This window comes from Gossypium arboreum, chromosome 8 (genome assembly GCF_025698485.1).
Source record: "Gossypium arboreum isolate Shixiya-1 chromosome 8, ASM2569848v2, whole genome shotgun sequence".
Taxonomy (NCBI): domain Eukaryota; kingdom Viridiplantae; phylum Streptophyta; class Magnoliopsida; order Malvales; family Malvaceae; genus Gossypium; species Gossypium arboreum.
The window spans coordinates 9931751-9937618 of NC_069077.1; the positions used below are offsets into that span (position 1 = coordinate 9931751).

The following is a 5868-nucleotide window of genomic DNA, read 5'->3' on the forward strand; positions in this document are numbered from 1 at the left end:
GGACAAGCCACTTTCAGTACTTCCTCCGTCAATATCCCAATCCCATGCATCAGATAATAACAACATGGAATGCAGTAAATAACAACAGTCAAACATGCATTTAGGTCAATTTAACCCTAGGGGTATTTCGGTAATTTTGCACCTAGGGGTATAACAGTAATTTTCCATACATAGGGGTATTATAGTAATTTAGCTGCTTTTAGGGTTTTTCATGCATATTCCTACTTTTCACGTACTAACAGAATCACGTACCGAGGGTTCTTACCGAATTGGGGCCAACCCATCATTCCAATTTTGGCCCATTAAGCCCAAAAATATCGAGGGCACAGAAATCATGCACTTTGCAGTCCAAATTTTGCAGCTTACCAAAAACATTAATCGATTTACCTCACGAGCATTCGCACACATAAATCTAAAAATACCGGTTTTCGGCATTTCGCTTTTCGACTTTTGCCGATCTAGACTAAGAAAGAGGGTGTTTGTTACACACTGTTTGCGACGATATCTTGTGAGATCCACACACGAACCGCCTACAATTGGATTACTAACACGTTAATCAAACTATTCAATTACAAACTACATATTAACCCCTTACAATATTCGGCCAACCACACCTACAGATCATAGTAAGCTTATAAGAAATCAATAAGCAACTCATTAACAAATTTTTGTCAATGTTTACCACATAATCATAATTTCACTGCAAGCTGTCTTCCTGAGCAACAGTCACTAAATCATTTATAACTGGAGCTACGAAACTTCAAATCAAGTTCCGTTAATTTTCCCTGAAAATAGACTCATATATCTTATATCCATAAAATTTTCAGAATTTTTGGTTTGGCCAATCAATACCAGATTTTTCTCAAAGCTTCGCATGTTTCACTGTTTGACTAATCTGACCACTCTTCATTACGAATCAAATTTCTCATTGTACAGAATTCAAAATATGTTCTTGTTTATTTCATTAGAAACTAGACTCAATAAGCTTTAATTACATAATTTATTCAGCTTCTAATTCATCTCCCACAATTTATGGTGATTTTCCAAAGTCACGTTACTGCTGCTGTCCCAAGCAGATTTATTACCAAATCACTCTTTCACACCTAACTTGCATGCATGTTATTTAAACATGTATATCACCAATCAATCATCACATATCTATGATTTTACTTAAGTATAATCTCCATTTCATCATTTTAAAGCACAACATGTTAGCTGATTTTTCCTTTAACATCTAAGGCACATGCATGCTCATTTGTTTGGCTCAACTTCACATATCTTCCATTTTTCATCAAAAGAACATGAAACAACAACCATTTCCTTCATTTTAATTCATGACCAAATGCTCACAACACAACTAAAAATCAAAATATACTTCAAGAGTTAAGGTAGAATCAAGAAGAACTCATGAACCTCAAAATAGAAGTAAGGTACCAAGAACTTACCTTCAATTTTCCTCCTCCTAATGACCAAATACTCAAGAGCTTTCTCCTCTCTTTTCTCTTCTCTAACTTTCAGCTATGATGAACAAAGATGGACAAAACTTTGTTCTTTTCACCCCTTTTTCTTTTAATAAAACTTCATATTTCATCCATTTAATTCTTTAATACAAAAGACATGAAATTCTTATCATGAAACATTTACCTAAACCATTATCATGAAACATTTACCTAACCCATTATCATGGAATATTTACCTAATCCATTATCATGGAACATTTACCTAACCCATTATCAATTTGTATCAATTTGTACCATAAATTCGGATATCAAGTACTCATATTGTCTACAACAACATGATGGCTAGCCACTTCATGTAAAATGGGAGGTTTGTCATGCAAATCCTCCTATTTTGCACTCCTATTTATTTGGCCACTTCAATTTAGCCTATAGCATTTTCAAACATTTTCACATAAGTCCTATTTCATAATTTCACTCCCTTTTTCTTATGGAACAAAAATTAACTAAAATTACCGGGTTCTATCTTAAGCTTGGGCTTTTTAGAGGCCCACTAACATAATTAAACCTATGCCAACATTCATAGGATTCCCGAAAATTGGAGCGTTACAATTATATTAAAATATTTGAAAGTTAAAGCTAACAAAATCTTCTCTATACCTTCCCTTCACAGAGAGTAAAAAGAAATACAAAAATTTGGGTTGATTAGGATTTTGAGTAGTTTTTCAATGATAGATGATAGAGCTAGGGGATTAATTATTCATTGAGAAAAAACAGGGTTAAAGGGATAAGTAAGCCCTTTGAATTTTTAAAAAGAAAATGATTAAACCCTTTTTATAAAAAATGCACTCAATTAAACTTTTGAACTTAAAAATTACATGAATTAAACCTTCCGACTGGCATCTTTTGTCTTTGACAGTTATGGCAATAACGTGGCCATTGATGGTTGCTGAGTTAGTCATTCCATTGTTGACGTCGTGATCTATGTCAATGTCACGTCAACAAAAAGTAAAAAATATTAAAATTTATTTAAAAATTTGAAGTCTAGAATCAACATAGACAAATAATTATTTAGAGATTTATTCTAGAAAATTTTTTAATTATTAAAAATTTAATATTTTAAAATTATTTATTCTTCCATATTATTTGATTTAAAATAATTTAACATATACATTTTGAGCATGTTAAAAGAAGTGTTTTTTTTCCACATCTCTATTTTGTATTGGCGAGCACAATAGTATCGTCAACAAATAAAAAGTGGCTAATAATCAGTGGTGGAGTTAAAAATTTTTAGGTGATGAAATTAAATTGTATATTTTATGTTAGTAAAAAAATATAATTTTACTATTTCAATAGTCTATATTTTATAATTTTTAAAAGATTAAATTAAATTTTTATTATTTTTGGATATCAAAGTATAATTTTATCATTACTAATTTAAAATTTTATAATTTATAAAGAATGTAAATGAAAATTAGGCCGGCAATCCCTAACTCTTTCACTACTAATAATAAACCCATTTTGGCAAGCTCGAATATCCAATTCATTTTAGTGGCATACTCTTAAATCTGTGACTTGAATTTTCTATTCTTCTAAGCAAGCTCCTAATCCGAATTTACACTCCATTCTCATTTCAAATAAACGAAATTCCACAAACCTCATTTCACAATTTTAAAACACAACCATTGTGGATTAATGATATGTTTTATACCATCTATTAATTTATATTATTAATTCCTTACATAATTTCTAACTTCTATCGACTCAAAATATAAATTTTTCAAACCTATCTATATTTTATAAATATTAATCCATAATTTATTTAGATCTATCATATTATTTTTAATTTTATTTAATATTTAATATTGTATACCAATCTTCCATTATATATATTTATTTATTTTGTATATAATATTATATACTTAAAAACTTATTATGCTGGGCCAAGTTCGAATTAATCATAATTTCGACTAAATTGACTATTCAAATTTCAATCCATCTATATATTAGCTTCATAAATATATTTATTTAACATATAGGGACTCAACTTACGAAAGCCAAATTTTGAAACTGTGATTTTCGATACCACTAGAAACCAAGTCATTACAATTCGGTTGTAGTTGCTCTGATAATGAATATGATATTTCATAGCTCAAATTCGATGATCGGGTCAGGTATAAGGTGTTACATACAAAATGTAGATCAAGTTGCAACTAAAGCAACAATTGGCATAAGATTCTCATCATCCTGTCATCATTAGTGTCTACAATTGCATGTTTGCCCCTCTTCCACTTATAAGAATAGTTTTGGTACAGGAGGCTTAGCAACTTCATCTTTCTGCTCTATATCTTTGTTTTATTGTAGCAAAATCTAATAAATGGGAGAGGGAAAAAGTAGCATGTGCCTGGTATTCTTGGTTTCTTCAGGCTTCAAAGTCCAATTGAAGATTAGTAAATCAAGATCAATAGGTATAAATGAAACTACCTTGTAAAACGACGCAACTCATTCTATTTGTTTGGCAACCAAGTCCTAGTAGCTATGGCCTACAGTGCAACATATTTAGGTTCTGTTCTGAAGTCTTGACCCTCAGGCCAGGTGGGTTGAACCTTGTTTGTGAGTTGAGAGGCCAACTCATCATAATCCACAGCATAATTCTCATCTTCACTAGAGTGATGAAAGAATTTGATGATCGCATTAGGGATGAATGTAAACGAATGTCCTCGAACATATGTTTGCATGTTATGAGGGTTATCCTTGTATTGCATGGACTTCTGGAGATCGACATAAAACTTCGGTACTAGATTCCTCACAGAAAGCTTGGCATAAGAAACAGAGAAGATATTGAGTATTTAAGTTGAGAGATTAAGGGAACTTATCTTGTGCAATGTTAGGAACTTATTATAGTGCAAATTTGTTGTAAAGATTCTCTTTGTTGAGATCGTAATGTTTAAACTTTCAAGAAAAAAAAAAACTTAGTAGAGATTGAGTTTTTTTTTAAAAGGGAGTAATAATATTAAGAATAGAGCATATTAGCAGTACGAAGAAGACCTTGTCGAACTACAACGATCCGAACCTAACAACCAGAGGACATGAGGAAAACTCAGTTGAACATTCATTCTTACAGTTAACCACAAAGCGATAACAAGCTAGATTGTCTTTTGATCCCAGCCTTGACTAGGCGATCAGCTGTCCCATTTACTTCTCTGGAGATTTCATGAATTTCCCAACTTTGACCCCTGCCTATGCCAAAACAGAACTCTATACTCCTTATACAGCTGGGAGCTTTCGACGGTGATCTGAACCAGGAAACATCAATGTCACAGTTGTAATACCCAAATTATGCCCGGGCCCATTTACAACCTAGCCCAACAAAAAAAACCAAACCCATTTATCCCCTAAAACAAGACCCAATTAAAAGCAGCCCAATACACATTACACAAAAAATTTTTGAAACCCTAATCTACCCTAGCCGCCACTGCCCTTTGACCAACCCTCTGACTCCTCTGTCACCACTCACTCCTCCACCGGCCACGCCTGCAGCACGCCACCGACGTCAGCTCTCTACTGCTTCCAACCACTACCAACTTGCACCTGCAGAGAGAAGAAATAATCATCAACAAGCAACTTGTAAATGGCTATAAAAGCCTTTAAAATTCTATGTAAGGGGGATTTTTTTTGGAGAAAAATAAAAACGAAATTTTCATTCAAAAAAACACAAAAACAGAGATTGAGAACCAAAAAGAGAGAATAATCGAAAAGCAAAACCAAATCAGGAGGTGATTTCTTTTTTTCTTCTTATTTTTTAACTTTCGAATTCTTTTTTTTCTTTTCTTTCTTTTTCTTTCAACATAAACATATACATAAATATAAAAGAAAAAAAAAACAAAAAAATTTCACCTTCTGCGATTTTCCGCCACCGTGTACGGTGGCCGACGGTGGTCGCCGGCGACGGCCGGCACGGCGGTGGTCGATCGGAGCAAAACCGGAATTCGGGAAAAGGGCGAGCTTTTCTTGAGAGAATATTGTTTTTTTAAGAAAGGTGGGCTGAAATGAGGGAAAAAGAAATTTTGGGGCATTTATATAGGATCCAAAACGACGTCGTTTTGGACTTAAGTGCCAGTGCCAAAACGACGTCGTTTCATTACAACCCGGATTTCGACCCGACCCATTAAAGGGGATCCGCATGTTTTATTTTTAATGGGTTATTTATGTCTCTAGTCCTCCCGATTTTTATTATTTTGAAATAAAGTTTTGTTTTATTTTAATTTGGCCCCGCACTTTGGTTTCATGTTCATTTTGGTCTCATGTTAAATGCAGTGTTTTGGTGGGAAGGGAAATTTACCTTTTTAGTCCCCCACGTTATTCACGCGCTTCGATGGGTCCCTTCCTTTACTTTTATTTTCAATTTGGG

The 5868-nt window shown here is 33.2% G+C and overlaps 1 long non-coding RNA gene across 1 annotated transcript; it reads right to left on the reverse strand.

Moving 5' to 3' along the window:
* Window positions 1-4547: 4547 nt before the first annotated feature.
* LOC108468953 (uncharacterized) lies at window positions 4548-5508 on the reverse strand. Its single transcript, XR_001869014.2, has 2 exons — window positions 5355-5508; window positions 4548-5048 (listed from the first exon to the last, which is right to left on the reverse strand). It is a non-coding gene; the product is annotated as an uncharacterized LOC108468953 (long non-coding RNA).
* Between the last annotated feature and the right edge of the window lie 360 nt (window positions 5509-5868).